The sequence below is a fragment of the Bombina bombina genome, chromosome 1, assembly GCF_027579735.1.
Source record: "Bombina bombina isolate aBomBom1 chromosome 1, aBomBom1.pri, whole genome shotgun sequence".
Taxonomy (NCBI): domain Eukaryota; kingdom Metazoa; phylum Chordata; class Amphibia; order Anura; family Bombinatoridae; genus Bombina; species Bombina bombina.
Window position 1 is genome coordinate 163165459 of NC_069499.1, and position 18578 is coordinate 163184036.

The 18578-nt window shown below is 36.2% G+C and overlaps 1 protein-coding gene across 3 annotated transcripts in view; it reads left to right on the forward strand.

The window, feature by feature from the left end:
* The window catches only part of LOC128644989 (uncharacterized), a 163199-nt gene that overhangs the window by 67773 nt on the left and 76848 nt on the right, over positions 1-18578 (forward strand). The gene's annotated exons all lie outside the window — the stretch shown is intronic.

Here is an 18578-nt window from a genome sequence, read left to right on the forward strand (position 1 = left end):
AAAGGGACAGTATACGCCAATTTTCATATAACTGCATGTAATAGACACTTCTATAAAGAATAAGATGCACAGATACTGATATAAAAATCCAGTATAAAACTGTTTAAAAACTTACTAGAGTGTAGAAGCTTAGAAGCTGCTAGTTTAGCACTTTAGATTAGGTTGACTGGGTCACCCAGGGAAAGCAAACACTCCCCCACCCCACCCCTTCCTCTGCATATGAAAAGTCCCTTTACACAAACAGGAGCAAACTGGAGTAGGTATACATCAGTATATTTCTAAACCTTTGTGGCTTGGTTTGGAGTCTGAAAATCAGCACAATGTTATTTAAAAATAAGCAAAACTATACATTTTTACAAAAAACAAAACCTGTATGGGCTATATAAATGGATCATCTAGAAAACATTTATGCAAAGAAAAATCTAGTGTATAATGTCCCTTTAAGCTCATGGATTGACAGGTGCTTCCTGATAATGCTCCTTGTACCTATCAACAATTAATTGGCTGATTCTTTTGAGTATAATACCTTTTAAGTAAATACATTTCAGCCAAACCCCTGGGAACTTGCTGAAGTCTACAAACCTAGGTTGCCTATGATGACATATTTTTAAGATTTGGGCTACTACTTATTTAATCTGCATTGTTATATTGGCAGGTGAATTGTGCCCTCTCCAGTTGTTATAATTTTCAGTAGTATGTAGACCTGATCTAATTCAAAAGGACAGCCTTGCTTCACAATACATTTGTTCACTGATGAATGAGAAAAACATCCAAACTCTAACATGCACTTAAAAGTCTGGAGAGTGCATTTGTGGAAATATTCAAGTGTCTATAATGTATAGTGCATCCCGGAGGATGTTTTATATATGACTGTAGGAGTGCCGAGTCTGTGGATATTAATAGATATACAGTATATATATATATATATATATATATATATATATATATATATATATATATATATATATATATATACACAGTATACATCATTGATGATATCAATGACATCACTGTTGACATCACTCATTACATCATGTGTCCATATATACTGAAAGCCTTTTTAAGTGTGCTTTGACCCTATTACCACAAAACAGACAGTTGAAAACCAGTAAGAAATATATACAATATACACACATATAAACTTATAAACACACTACACATTCAAGGAGATAAGATTACATAAAAAAGAGGTTTCTGAAAATCTTTTAGAAAAACTTATACTCAGGTACATACACATGAACACTAAGGGGCAAATTTATCAAGCTCGGTATGGAGCTTGAAGCCCTGTGTTTATGGTGAGCCTTCAGGCTCGCCAGAAACACAAGTTATGAAGCAGTGGACTAAAGACCGCTGCTCCATAACCTGTCCGCCTGCTCTGAGGGGCAGACAGACATCGCCTAAAATCAAACCGATCCAATACGATCGGGTTGATTGACACCCCCTGCTAGCGGCCGATTGGCCGTGAATCTGCAGGGGGCGGGGTTGCACCAGCAGTTCACCAGAACTGCTGGTGCAATGATAAATGCTGACTGTGTATGCTGTCGGCATTTATCAATGTGCGGCGGACATGATCCGCAATATCGGATCATGTCCGCTCGCACAATAATAAATAGGCCTCTATATGGCAGCAAAGCTTGTAACAATGGGGTCAATCACAATCGATTACAGAAAGGGGACTTTGAAGGGAGAATAGAATGCTTGACCAGCATTTAATTTTTTTAACCTAGCGCCAGATTCAATTAAGATGTGGATTCACGACAGATTGATTTAACCTATTCTCTGCCTGTACAAAACCAAATCTAATCAAGTTCTCTAAGTTATAACACTGTTTTATCTGTAACCACTGTCTATTAATCCACCTGGATAGTAAATGTGTATTCGTCACCTTTCTTGTCGCAGACATCATAGAAAACAATAGTCTGGAAGTCTCTATGAAATTAGTTGCCTTAGATCACTGTTTGTCAAACCTGTCCTCAAGCCTTATTATTTGAGCTATGGTGTCTATAATGATGTGTTTGGTTATTAAACATTAGGCATACTTATATTGAGAGTATTACAATTGAGAATAGATAAGTGCAAGGTAGTTCAAATAGTTTAATAATATTTACAATAGTAAAAACCAATTTAGTGTGGTTGATTGCTTTTATCTAGTGCTGCTCTTTTCTAGAATTGAACGATTATATGATGGGTATGTTGTCATCATTCCACTCAACTATGTGTTCATCAGTTTTGTGTTGAAAGCAGAGATACTTCTCATGTGATGGTCTGTCCAAGGCATAGGTATTTTAACAAGCTTATACACATTTATTTTGTGTTTGTATGAGTTCACTCAGTGACACAGTGAGACTAGCACAGGGTCTTCATTACTGTCTATAGGGCAGTAATGATGTTTCAGATGTCAGCTTACAATATTTTGGCTATTGCTCACAGTAACAGCCAGGCATAGAACAAAAGGAGCAGACAGAAGGGTAATCCAAGTAAACGTTCCAAAGGTCAGAAACAGGATATACAGTCCAAAATTCACAACACAGTAGAGGGTCAAGCCAGAAACAAATTCAAATGAACAAGTCAGGGTCAGAACATGGAGGACAGCTCAGGATGAAGAATACCAAGGTCTTAATACAGAATAACCAAGTTACAAATTATATCCTTAAATGACTTTTAACACTTCTTATGAAAATGTGTTTTCTAATTCTGTCACAAGGTCATTTTCAAGAATGGTACTATAAATAGCGCTGCCCTTAGTGCAGGTCACAGAGTTCAGTTATCAACAGCATGAACCTCCACTGCACTAACCTTAGAGCACTCATCTTCAGCCATTGCACAAGTTCCTTCTCCACCTATAACATCAGCCAGAAAACAGAGCACCCCACAACTCCAGCCTTGAAAATTACCTTCTTCTTAGAGTGGGCTGGTAGGTGCACAGGTAAACCTCTTGGGCCTAACAACAGTGCTGGTTGAACCTTTTTTTCTGTGATACCTTGATGTTCTTGATGATGTAATTTATGTGGATGGAACTAACAACAGTTTTAGCATTAATAAGAAATATCTTACAGTCAGAAGATATATATTTTCTTTTGCATATGATTAGTTCTATCATTTAAACAATGACATTATCTAATTATCTTTAATTGTAATTTAAGGAGTTTATATCAAATTTTGAGTGTCTAACGATCTGCCCAGTGACTTGAAAGAAACCAATAAAAGTGCATAAAGTGTCAAGTTCTCATGAACAGAGCAACTATCTAACTGCTAGATTACGAGTCTTGCATTAGCCTTAAAAAGCAGCGTTGAGAGGTGCCAATGCTGCTTTTTAACGCCCGCTGGTATTACGAGTCTTGAAATGACAGGCTCACCGCTCACTTTTTTGGTCAGGCTCGAAAATACCGCAAATCCATTTACGTCAATTGCGTATCCTATATTTTCAATGGGACTTGCATAACGCCGGAATTACGAGTTTTCAAAAAAGTGAGCGGTACAGCCTCTCCTGTCAAGACTGATACCGCATTTAAAAGAAGTCAGTAGTTAATAGTTTTATGGGCTAACGCCGAAGTATAAAACTCTTAACTAAAGTGCTAAAAAGTACACTAACAACCATAAACTACCTATTAACCCCTAAACTGAGCCCCCCCCCACATCGCAAACACTAAAAAATATTTTTTAACCCCTAATCTGCCAAACCGGACATCGCTGCCACTATAAAAAATATATTAACCCCTAAACCGCCGCCCTCCCGCATCGCAAACACTAGTTACATTTTATTAATCCCTAATCTGCCATCCCTAACATCGTCGACACCTACCTACATTTATTAACCCCTAATCTGCCACCCCCAACGTCGCCGCAACTACATTAAAGTTATTAGGTTTAGACATAGGTTTAGGGGTTAATAACTTTATTATAGTGGTGGCGACGTTGTGGGCGGCAGATTAGGGGTTAATAAATGTAGTTAGGTTGCGGCGACATTGGGGGCGGCAGATTAGGGGTTAATAAATATAATGTAGGGTTCGGCGATGTTGGGGGCAGCAGATTAGGGGTTCATAACTATAATGTAGGTGGCAGCGGTGTCCAGAGCGGCAGATTAGGGGTTAATAATATAATGTAGGTATCGGCGATGTCGGGGGCGGCGGATTAGGGGTTAATAAGTGTAAGATTAGGGGTGTTTAGACTCGGGGTTCATGTTAGGGTGTTAGGTGTAGACATAAAATGTGTTTCCCCATAGAAATCAATGGAGCTGCGTTAAGAGCTGAACGCTGCTTTTTTGCAGGTGTTGATTCCTATGGGGAAATCGTGCACAAGCACGTTTTCCCAGATCACCGCTACTGTAAGCAGCGCTGGTATTGAGTTGAGATGTGGAGCTAAATTCTGCTCTCCGCTCATTTTTCTGCGGCTAACGCTGGGTTTTTAAAAACCCGTAATACCAGCGTTGTCTGTAGGTGAGTGGTGAGGGAAAACTGCTGATTAGCACCGCACACCATTACTGACAAAACTCGTAATCTAGCCGTAAGAATCTAAAACTTTATGGAAGGGTTAGTGATGTCATAAGTGGGTAGAAACTAATTCATGAAATATTTCCTGTCATTTTATCAGGAAAGCAAAACACGCACAAAACCCCCCACAAACAACTTAGTGCTAGATTACAAGTGGAGCAATATCTTAATGTGTGCCGGTAAAGGGGCAAATTTGCCCGTTTACGGCCACACCTTAAATAACCAGCCATTAAAAGCTTGCGGATTCACTTTTGGGCTTAGCGCAATTATCTAGAGGTCAGACCTCTGTTTAAAAAATTGCCCCCAAAATAAAGAGTACAGTACTTTACAATTAATAATAAAGATGACTCTTTTTATTTTTATATATAAATAAAAAAACTGCACAAAGCAGTTATAAGGGGTTAAAGTGAGGGGATGTGGGGTGTTTGGAAAAAAAAAACTGTGTTTTCACTATAAATTTATATGTATATGCTTATATCCATATACAGGTATATTTATGTGTTAATATGTGTATATACACATATAAACATATAAATATACATATGTATATATTCATATACATATATATTTAGGCTCTCATTAGAGCCTATGGAAGCGTGCCCTCGTGAGCGATTAGCACATTTATGTGAGCTGGTATTACTGAGTGAAGCGCAAATATTGTGCTCGCATAAGCGCAATATTGTGCTCCACTCGTAATCTAGCCCTAAATCTCTACAACATTTAGCAGGAAGGACTTCTAGAACCATAGCAACAACAAGGTCAGAGATCAATAGAGTTTGAATATATATAACAAAATGTCAGACCTACAATACTTTTTTATACAGAATTTGTGTCGGTGCAAAAAAGACTGGTTGGAAATTTGATTGGCCAGATTCTCAAAAACTCTGGCATAAAGAGTAATCATCATCTTATTTAACTAAGCATTACATTTTAAAGTAAGTGTCTCCTTAACATAAAGCTTATTAGTGCACTCCTCTTAATGCAATACACAGTTCCTAAGGTAAAAAGTACCTTTAAAACAATCCCTGAGGGCCTCATAATACTGAAGAGGCATCTTATAGAATCTCACCAGGCAAGAGAGCTTTAGAGAATCGGGCCTGATATCTTTTTCAGGGGTTTTCATTCGACAAACAACACAATTTAGGCTGATGTAGCATCTCAGATTTAGGGGGATATTTATCAAAGCGTCATCTATGTTGCATTCGCGGGCGTCAATACGCTCGCCAAACATCGCCAAAACGGCCGCAGATCTCAATACGATTTCCATATTTATAAAAAAGCCGTCAAAAACACTGCGTCAAGTACGACGCGATGAGCATCAGACTGAGCACTGTATTTTTGTTAAATCAGAGTATTCGATGTCGCGAATTTCCCTTCATATCGAATTTACCACTTGCATGTACATCATATGAAGACTTTTTTACTCTTTTTATTGTAACTCTATTCATACCATTTGTACGTATCTTTGTTAATATACTCATTGATATATATATATCTTGATATCAATATATTTTATACAGATATATTTTATATAGATAGATATATTTTATATCAATATATTGAATATCACTATATTTTATATAGATATATTTTAGATATCTAGATATCTAGATAGATAGACAGATATATATATATATATATATATCTATATCTAAATATATATATAAATAAAGAGAGACAGATACACAATATATATATATATATATATATATATAATATATATATATAGTTATAGATATATCTATATTTTATATAGATTTATGTATATATATATATGTATATTTATATATATATAGAGAGAGAGAGATAGAGAGATGTATTGATATATAATTATGTATATCTATATCTATCTATCTATCTATCTATTTATATATATATATATATATATATATACACACACATATATTTATATATATATATATATATATATATATATATATATATATATATATGTAAGTTTGTATATATATCTGTTATGTCTATTTCCTAACATTTTTCACATGTTCCTCAACATTGGAATGTTTTAATTCATATGACTAATTTTAGAAATAGGAAATATATTATTAATTGGATCAATAATATATTTAAAAACATGTAATGTGAAGTATTACTCAATTAATGTTTCTATTTAAACAAATGTCATCTCATATCTTAAAGGGACATCAAACTCATATATGTTATTTCATTATGCAGATAGACAAGACCTTTTCAAGCAGCATTAATCATTTTCACTTCTATTATCCCTCAGATATACTATTTATTAGAAATAGCAATGTACATGTGCAAGCCAATCACATGAGTCATCCATATGTAGACATCATTAAGCAGCTACATAGTTTCTATAAATATGCTACCCATCAAAGCATAGATCCATAAATGGATAACAATAGAATATATATCAAACAAAATAATAATCAACAACATTGCATGCTATTTATACATGATTAAACATATATTTCCTTTTTATGTCCCTTTAAGATAATACTTAAAATAATGTAGTGACAACATGATATTCTTAATAAAATATGTTTTATTATTTATAAAACTTTAAAAAAAATATATATAAAAAACAAACCAAAAAATTAACATTCCAGCAGGGCTTCTTGGATTTCGCGCACAGCCTCAGCCACTGTTTGAAGCGCCTGTATCAGATTTAAGAATAAATTGGGAATGAAGGGCTCTGTTTGTGTGCCCTGATCGACTGCTGTAATAAAAACATAAAATAAAATATGTTATAAGAATTCACTTTCAAGATATGTTATAAAACATCATAGGAAAAAAATCCTACTTTCTGTTGCCGCCACCTCAACTTCTGCTGTGGCCGCATATTCAGTCTCCTCATTTTCAGCTGTCCGAGAAGAAGCACAAAACAAAGCAAAAACATTGTTATGGATGTTGAATATGTGTCAAGGCCTATATTATACTCCACATTGTTCTAAAAGCCAAAACAAATGATGGTCTACTAATTCAAATCAATATAGCAGTGAAAAAAGGTGATATGATACATTTTTACATTCATTTTCAGACCCCTCCTCTTCTATCACTTCTGGACTCCTGGATGCTGTTGCGGATTCCTCACTTTCATCTTTCAGAGAAGAATCACAAACACAAATTATTGTTAGGATGATGCATATGTGACAAGTCCTAGATTATGGTCAGCATTGCAGTAGACGGTTATGACAACTGAATGATATCAATCAAATTTTTGATCTTTAAAACACAATCGCTAACATAAAACTCAGTGGTGTATTTATGATTTGTTCTTCCCTAGGAACTCAAAATTCTGTGCACCCCACCCTCGAAAGATTTATGATATTTTTCCAATGAATATTTTTTGTCATTGTGTGATTTTTTTTTACATTTTTTTTTTTACCTAAATTAAAAAGAAAAAGGCCTAGCAAAACACTTGCATGCAGGTGTGTTGAATTGCATGCATCTCATACAATTTTATCCCTGAGAGAAGGGAGAGAAAAGAAGGGAAGTGTACAAAAACGTAAGGGAAAGGAAAGCATGAAGGTAGAGAGAATAGAAAAGTGTTGATTTAAATAAAGCATTTAAAAAAGGGAGAAAGGGAGTGAGTTGAGATAAAGGAGGGAGTGAGTTGAGGGAGGTATTGAGTTGAAGGAGGAATGGAGAAAAAGAAGAATACACTTTGAAACAATCATTGCCCTTTACATGCAACAACATACATAAGTTAAATGTAAATTTTTAAGTCTCTGTTTCATATTTTCTCTATGGCTTAATGAATGCAGTGAAAGCTAGCTATTAGTAGCTTACATACATTATCACCAAGAGTTTATGATTAGACATTACAAGTTGATCAAAGCAGTGTACAGACGCATCCATTTGATTAGCTGCTAAAACCTGCAATAAGCACTGTGCTCGCAGACCTACCACAGCTGATAAGGGGAGGCAGCATATCGTCACAAGCTCTTATCCTCCAGTCTCACCTTTGAAGCATATCCCCGGTCAAGTTTCTCATGTTTAACGCTTCCACAGCAAAAATGCTGGCGGCTCTAAATTAAGCAATGGTTTAAAATAACACTGTCTGTAAGTTTTAATCAATGAGTGTGCCTTGTCTTCTCTTTAAATGCCTACACATTTTCACTCACTATACTGTATTCTTGTTTTTAGATAGAGGATAGAACAAGTGTGCTGCCCATTCGAAATCTGATGCCCTAGGCACAGAACTTGTGTGCCTAGGCCATAATACATTCCTGATGAAACTGCATTATTAACTAAATATTTTGTCAATTTCTCTTTTTCAGTTAAATAATGACAACATGTTGATATGTTAAATTACCTTCTGTATCTGTGACATCAGAAGATGTCCTTGATTCATCCTCCCCCTGAGGCTGTAGCAGACTTAGTGGTAGTGGTGGCGATGCCCTGTTGCTCCTTGGGCTACTCATTGATAGCGTCATTAGATACCTAGGTATCCTCTCTCGTGGCCTTAATAAATCTGCAATCATACAATGATGTATGTCAACATTAGAACCATGTATTTTATAATATTATGTGTAATGTTAAAGCATTTTTAATACATGAAGATTATATATTCAAGACTAAACAAACAATTAAATTTTAAATATGTATATATTTATATATTAAAGGGCCATAATACCCAAATGTTTAAACACTTGAAAGTGATGCAGCATAGCTGTAAAAAGCTGATTAGAAAATATCTCCTGAACATCTCTATGTAAAAAAGAAAGATATTTTACCTCAAAAGTTCCTCAGTAGCCACATCCCATTGTAAAGGATTTCTAAGCAGCATTTTAGTGTGTCTGTCCTGGGACATCTGAAGGGACTAGCATCGTGCCCTCTCATATTATTTCACCAATCAGGTAAAGGAAGCTTACTATGAAATCTCATGAGAGTTAAGTCAAATCTCATGAGATCACAGTAAGAGTTCATGACCTCAGCACTGCTGATGCTGATTGGCTGCTGTTCATTTCTTCATTTTTTTTTATTTTTTTACCTGCAGCTGGGAGCAGCTGAGTATAACTTTTTACACAGAACTTACTCTGCTGAGCTGAGGAAATTGTGAGGTAAAATATCTTCCTTTTTTACATAGAGATGCTCAGGTGATATTTTCCTGTCAGCTTTTTACAGTTATACTGCATCAGTTTCAAGTGAATTAGCATATGAGTATTATGTCCCTTTAATATATATAGAAATATATATATATATATATATATATATATATACACACACACACACACACATCTCTATCTATCTATATCTACATCTCTATCTATATCTACATCTCTATCTATCTCTCTCTATCTATCAATCTCTATCCCTATCTACCTATCTCTATTATAATATATATATATATATATATATATATATATATATATATATATATATATATATATATATATATGTATACCTCTATCTATCTATCTATCTATCTATCTATCTATCTATCTATCTATCTATATTAAAGTTAATATACATATATTATCATTAATATATTGATATATTAATATATATATATATATATATATATATATATACATTTATAGATATAGATAGAGATATAGTGATAGATAGATAGATAGATAGATAGATGATAGAGATATTCTCATTTGATTTTCTCTTTCATATTCCAATTATATATATTTATTAATAATCATGGAATAGTTAAGCTATTAACAATTGATTCATCACTTATACTTTTTATTTTTATTAATGCTTGGCGTCTTATTTGTCAACAATTCTAAATTCTAATAAAATTAATTGAACTATTAACGTTTGATTTTTTTTTTTTTTTTTAAATTGGTGCTTCATGTTTGTCAACAATGTTAAATTATCATTAAACCAAATAGTTAATTATAATACACTGGATAAATTACACTTACATCTCTCAATAAGTGACCTCATTGCTTGGTAGCGATCCTGCTCTTTGCGCCTTAGGTCACTAAACCAGCAGAGACATTGTCGACGCGTCCTCCTGATCCCGGACACTCGCCTCATGAGGCGCATCATCTCATAGATGATACAATCACGCTGCTCATGCTGGATTCCCTGCACTCCACCGATCATCCTGGGGAAATAGCTATTCATTCCGTAAACAAGGACCCGTTTGCCATCGCTAAAAATTGGTGGCTGCGACATACTTTCAAACTAACACCTCCCTGAAAATAATACAAACTGCGACACAAAAATCCAAAGCATAGAGCTATCTTATTGGTTCTTTCCACTATCAATTTTTTTATGGATTTTGATTGGTGCAATATATTAATCATGTGCTGATACTCATTTTTATCTAACAGAGAATCATTAATCATATTATATGCGTCACCAATGATGGACTGACAAGAAAATAAAATTTATTATTTTTATCTCTGCGTGACCAACAAATACATTTTCATTTAAAAAAAAAAAAAAAAAAAGGTGACGGCATTATTAATAGGATGTACTATATGAATTGAATAAGCGTCAATAAAGCTAATACTGTAACACATTTAATTGATTGTCTAATTGTTAACGGCTGATTGTCTACGTATTGACTAACTATAAAAGGGGAAACAAAAATGGAGTCTATTAAGACCTACAAAGCTTTGATGATATCTGTAGTTCTTAGTGTGATTTTGTGGGGGGGTTTTCTGGCGACTTTTCTGAACTTTATTTTTGTTATTTTGATCTGGTGTCTGGAAAGACATAATCCGAGCGCAATATTCAATTTTTTTTTGATCAGAATAGGATTTTAGTTACCCAGGTTTTAGAGCACTATGATTTTAGAATTGGTTCCAAAGCCCAACAGATCTCTCTCTCCAGAAAACAACAGATCTGGAAAAGTATAGCTGACAGTGACTCCGCCAAAGGCGCTAATGTGAAATCGTTGGAGCACTGTAAGAAAATATTCTCTGATATTAAGAGAATCTTTAAGGCCAAGCTGACCAGGGAGAAACAGTCTGCACGTACTAAAGGTGGTGGCATGCCGTATACAGCTGAGCTGTCTTCATACGAGACTCAGCTGATGGAGAAGCTGAAGCAAATATGACGCTCGGTCTGGATTTGGTTGGGCATGATACTGAACAGGTGGCAGGTAAATAAAGTTCTATTACATGCGTTTTTCATGTTGCAAAAGTGTTTTAATGAAAATATAGGCCTTTTTTTGGATTGACATTAGGATATACAATTATATTAGTACTCATGTTATATATTTTTTCCAGCATCTACCAGTGCTGCTGCAGGTACAGCTACTGCTGATGCTGCCACTGATGAGGATGACACACTCCCATTGCCCGTCAGTATCCATACTGAATCCAGCTTCAGCTTCTCCTCGGCTGCCACACAGCCTGATATTATGTGCAGCACCCCTGATGGAGCAAGCATTGGCCGAACAACATGTATGTTTTTTAATGTTAGTTTTGGTTTAATTAAAATGCTCTTACTCGTATGATTGAAAATTGATTGTTAACTCTCAGCTAGATTTAGAGTTTTGTCGGTAACGACCCGCGTATTTAACGCTGGCTTTTTTCTGGCCGCACCTTTAAAATAACTCTGGTATTGAGAGTCCACAGAATGGCTGCGTTAGGCTCCAAAAAAGGAGCGTAGAGCATATTTAACGCAACTTCAACTCTCGATACCAGAGTTGCTTACGGACGCGGCCAGCCTCTAAAAAGTGCTCGTGCACGATTCCCCCATAGGAAACAATGGGGCTCTTTGAGCTGAAAAAAAACCTAACACCTGCAAAAAAGCCGCGTTCAGCTCCTAACGCAGCCCCATTGTTTGCTATGGGGAAACACTTCCTACGTCTGCACCTAACACTCTAACATGTACCCCGAGTCTAAACACCCCTAACCTTACACTTATTAACCCCTATTCTGCCGCCCCCTCTATCGCTGACCCCTGCATATTATTATTAACCCCTAATCTGCCGCTCCGTAAACCGCCGCTACTTACATTATCCCTATGTACCCCTAATCTGCTGCCCCTAACACCGCCGCCCCCTTTATTATATTTATTAACCCCTAACCTGCCCCCCACAATGTCATAGCAGCTACCTACAATAAATTAACCCCTAATCTGCCGACCGCAAAGAGCCGCCACCTACATTATAGCTATGTACCCCTAATCTGCTGCCCCTAACACCGCCGACCCCTATATTATATTTATTAACCCCTAACCTGCCCCCCACAATGTCGTAGCCAGCTACCTACAATAATTAACCCCTAATCTGCCGACCGCAAAGAGCCGCCACCTACATTATAGCTATGTACCCCTAATCTGCTGCCCCTAACACCGCCGACCCCTATATTATATTTATTAACCCCTAACCTGCCCCCCACAACGTCGCAGCCAACTACCTACAATAATTAACCCCTAATCTGCCGACCGCAAAGAGCCGCCACCTACATTATAGCTATGTACCCCTAATCTGCTGCCCCTAACACCGCCGACCCCTATATTATATTTATTAACCCCTAATCTGCCCCCCACAACGTCGCCTCCACCTGCCTACACTTATTAACCCCTAATCTGCCGAGTGGACCGCACCGCTATTATTATAAAGTTATTAACCCCTAATCCGCCTCACTAACCCTATAATAAATAGTATTAACCCTAATCTGCCCCTCCCTAACATCACCGACACCTAACTTCAATTATTAACCCCTAATCTGCCGACTGGAGCTCACCGCTATTCTAATAAATGTATTAACCCCTAAAGCTAAGTCTAACCTTAACACTAACACCCCCCTAAATTAAATATAATTTTAATCTAACGAAATTAATTAACTCTTATTAAATATATTATTCCTATTTAAAGCTAAATACTTACCTGTAATATAAATCCTAATATAGCTACAATATAAATTATAATTATATTATAGCTATTTTAGGATTAATATTTATTTTACAGGTAACTTTGTATTTATTTTAACCAGGTACAATAGCTATTAAATAGTTATTAACTATTTAATAGCTAAAATAGTTAAAATAATTGCAAATTTACCTGTAAAATAAATCCTAACCTAAGTTACAATTAAACCTAACACTACACTATCAATAAATAAATTAAATACAATTCCTACAAATAAATACAATGAAATAAACTAACTAAAGTACAAAAAAATAAAAAAGAACTAAGTTACAAAAAATAAAAAAATATTTACAAACATTAGAAATATATTACAACAATTTTAAACTAATTACACCTACTCTAAGCCCCCTAATAAAATAACAAAGCCCCCCAAAATAAAAAATGCCCTACCCTATTCTAAATTACTAAAGTTCAAAAGCTCTTTTACCTTACCAGCGCTGAACAGGGCCCTTTGCGGGCATTCCCCAAGAAGTTCAGCTCTTTTGCCTGTAAAAAAAAACATACAATACCCCCCCAACATTACAACCCACCACCCACATACCCCTAATCTAACCCAAACCCCCCCTTAATAAACCTAACACTAAGCCCTGAAGATCTCCCTACCTTGAGTCGTCTTCACCAAGCCGAGCCAAATTCTCATCCAAGCGGGAGCAAGAAGAGGTCCTCCATCGGTAGAAGTCTTCATCCAAGCGGGGCAGAAGAGGTCTTCCATCCGATTGAAGTCTTCATCCAAGAGGCATCTTCTATCGTCATCCATCCGGAGTGGAGCGGCCGCATCCTGAAGACCTCCGACGCGGAACATCCATCCTGGCCGACGACTGAACGACGAATGACGGTTCCTTTAAATGACGTCATCCAAGATGGCGTCCCTCGAATTCTGATTGGCTGATAGGATTCTATCAGCCAATCGGGAATTAAGGTAGGAAATTCTGATTGGCTGATGGAATCAGCCAATCAGAATCAAGTTCAATCCGATTGGCTGATCCGATCAGCCAAATCAGATTGAGCTCGCATTCTATTGGCTGATCAGAACAGCCAATAGAATGCGAGATCAATCTGATTGGCTGATTGAATCAGCCAATCGGATTGAACTTGATTCTGATTGGCTGATTCCATCAGCCAATCAGAATATTCCTACCTTAATTCCAATTGGCTGATAGAATCCTATCAGCCAATCGGAATTTCGAGGGACGCCATCTTGGATGACGTCATTTAAAGGAACCGTCATTCGGCTAGTAGGCGTCGGGAGAAGAGGATGTTCCGCGTCGGGATGGAAGATGATGGCTCCCGAAGAAGAAGATTGAAGATGCCATTGATAGAAGACTTCATCCGGATCATGGACCTCTTCAGCTCCCGCTTGGATTGATGACTTCAGCCGGATCATGGACCTCTTCAGCCCCCCGCTTGGGCTTGGATCAGGACATCGGAGGAGCTCTTCTGGATCGATCGGTTGAACCTGGTATGGTGAAGATAAGGTAGGAAGATCTTCAGGGGCTTAGTGTTAGGTTTATTAAGGGGGGTTTGGGTTAGATTAGGGGTATGTGGGTGGTGGGTTGTAATGTTGGGGGGGGTATTGTATGTTTTTTTTTACAGGCAAAAGAGCTGAACTTCTTGGGGCATGCCCCGCAAAGGGCCCTGTTCAGGGCTGGTAAGGTAAAAGAGGTTTGAACTTTAGTAATTTAGAATAGGATAGGGCATTTTTTTATTTTGGGGGGCTTTGTTATTTTATTAGGGGGCTTAGAGTAGGTGTAATTAGTTTAAAATTGTTGTAATATTTTTCTTATGTTTGTAAATATTTTTTTATTTTTGTAACTTAGTTCTTTTTTATTTTTTGTACTTTAGTTAGTTTATTTCATTGTAGTTATTTGTAGGTATTGTATTTAATTAATTTATTAATAGTGTAGTGTTAGGTTTAATTGTAGATAATTGTAGGTATTTAATTTAATTAATTTATTGATAGTGTAGTGTTAGGTTTAATTGTAACTTAGGTTAGGATTTATTTTACAGGTAATTTTGTAATTATTTTAACTAGGTAGCTATTAAATAGTTCTTAACTATTTAATAGCTATTGTACCTGGTTAAAATAAATACAAAGTTACCTGTAAAATAAATATAAATCCTAAAATAGCTATAATATAATTATAATTTATATTGTAGCTATATTAGGATTTATTTTACAGGTAAGTATTTAGCTTTAAATAGGAATCATTTATTTAATAAGAGTTAATTAATTTCATTAGATTTAAATTATATTTAACTTAGGGGGGTGTTAGTGTTAGGGTTAGACTTAGCTTTAGGGGTTAATACATTTATTAGAATAGCGGTGAGCTCCGGTCGGCAGATTAGGGGTTAATGTTTGAAGTTAGGTGTCGGCGATGTTAGGGAGGACAGATTAGGGGTTAATACTATTTATTATAGGGTTAGTGAGGCGGATTAGGGGTTAATAACTTTATTATAATAGCGGTGCGGTCCGGTCGGCAGATTAGGGGTTAATAAGTGTAGGCAGGTGGAGGCGACGTTGAGGACGGCAGATTAGGGGTTAATAAATATAATATAGGGGTCGGCAGTGTTAGGGGCAGCAGATTAGGGGTACATAGCTATAATGTAGGTGGCGGCGCTTTGCGGTCGGCAGATTAGGGGTTAATTATTGTAGGTAGCTGGCGTCAACGTTGTGGGGGGCAGGTTAGGGGTTAATAAATATAATATAGGAGTCGGCGGTGTTAGGGGCAGCAGATTAGGGGTACATAAGGATAACGTAGTTGGCGGTCGGCAGATTAGGGGTTAAAAAAAATTAATAGAGTGGCGGCGATGTGGGGGGACCTCGGTTTAGGGGTACATAGGTAGTTTATGGGTGTTAGTGTACTTTAGAGCACAGTAGTTAAGAGCTTTATGAACCGGCATAACCCAGAAAGCTCTTAACTACTGACTTTTTTCTGCGGCTGGAGTTTTGTCGTTAGAATTCTAACGCTCACTTCAGACACGACTCTAAATACCAGAGTTAGGAAGATCCCATTGAAAAGATAGGATACGCAATTGACGTAAGGGGATCTGCGGTATGGAAAAGTCGCGGCTGAACAGTGAGCGTTAGACCCTTTTTTGACTGACTCCAAATACCGGCGGTAGCCTAAAACCAGCGTTAGGAGCCTCTAACGCTGGTTTTCACGGCTACCGCCAAACTCCAAATCTAGGCCTCTGTATATACACATTTATTTTTTTCAGCTGAGGTCCGAAGGGCTTTGGGACACCCTCCAACATCTTCGATCTCCTCCTCATATAACAAAAACATGATCAAACATTAATGTTATGTGTGCTCACCTTAGTGGGGCAGTCAATACCACAATTTTAAAGTTAAAATGGTATTAATGAAGAATATCACAGTCTTAAACACAAATGTTAAATTACATTGATTGTTGATATAATCTTTCATTTTATGGTATTTCTAAGAATAGTATAGTCAAAAGATGATATTCCTCATTTACATAGACCATGCATTTTATATATATATCAAAAAATTGTCCTCATGTTAAATTGAAAAATAATTTAAAGGGATGTGAAACGTAAACCTTTACTTTGTGGATTCAGATAGAGAATAATATTTTAAACAAATGTCAAATTTACTTCTATTATTTAATTTTCTTCATTCTCTTGTTATCCTTTGCTGAAAGGTTTATCTTTGAAAGCTCAGGAGCAGCAAAGAACCTAGGTTATAGCTGCTGATTGGTGGCTCCATATATATATATATATATATATATATATATATATACTGATTGTCAGTGACTCACCAATGTGTTCAGTCAACAACCAGTAGTGCATTGCTGCTCGTTCAACAAAGCATACCGAGAGAATGAAACAAATTAGATAATAGAAGTTAATTATTTTTTAATAAAAAAATGTTATTCTTTTTTTGGTTTCATGTCCCTTTAAACTTAGAAGGAATCACAGGTTTGGATCATCACCTGTGTATTGCCTGATGATTGTTTGCCTACATCTCAACACCAATCATCAAGTGCTACCTATGTGCTTAACAAAACACAGAACATCTAAGCCTACATGTTAATTGATTTCTTTAGAAAGTTCATTCAAATTGCATGCTCTATCACAATCATTACCCTTCTATTTTGCATAGAATATTCCTTTAACCTATACAAACATTGGCATTATTGCATATATATATATATATGTATATATATATATATATATATATATATATATATATATATATATATATAGATTTATAGATAGATATATCTATATATCTATGCTAAAATCTAAAAAAAAAAAAATTGTTAATGTTTTTACATGCAAATCCATGTGGCTCAGAATAAGATATTCTCTGCACAACAGCATTGTCAATACTCAAGCTTCTCACAGCACCAGTGGGGCTTGTATCATGTCAGTAATTAAGAAACAGTCTAAAAAGAGTTTAAAAACTAAAAAACAAAATAAAAAAAACAAGTGCTGTGTTGAAAATGCTGATGCACTGTGAATACTTAAATACACTTTTGAAAATGATATAGCTTTTATAATAAGCACTTTTGTTCAAACATTTATATAGCAACAATTAAAATGCTTTTTTTTTAAAAATGAGATGCATTCATTTGTAATACAAACTTTGATGGAGTATCCCTTTAAGATTACATTAACTATCAGAATCGTTCATCTTATAATACAGTGTCTTAAATTTATAATCTCGATATGAATCATGGAAGCTATATGTTTACTAACATATGCATTTAATCTTTCACTGTACATTACGTGGGATTATAATATTTTTTTTCCATCACATTTCTTTAGATATTGAACATGCCCATAATGTTTCGGAGGAGATCGCTGGTTGTGTTCGCCAGATGAGAGCTATTGTGGAGGAGGAGGAAGTCCCTGGAGAGACCCAATATCCAGAATCCCAGGAGCAGGGAATCTCCCAGGGGACATTGGGATATGGAGGCTCTCATCTGTGCTGCCCCCTCCTGCCCCAGAAGACCCAGCTGCTCTGGATCTGGGTGCCCCTCCTGCACCTGTTGCTCGTGCCCCAGCAGCTCATGGCCATGCTGATCCTGCCACAAACTGCCTCCCATCAGTGATGATAAGGCAGTTCGACAAATGTTAAATCTGGCCAGGCAGTACAGGGATGATCACCATGAGTTGCATGGGGCATTAAGATTATCTGTTGACCAACAGGGGCAGATATTAGAGAGGGGCATTATAGTAGATAGGGAAAGAATAGATTTAGAGATGGAAAGATTGAGAATAGA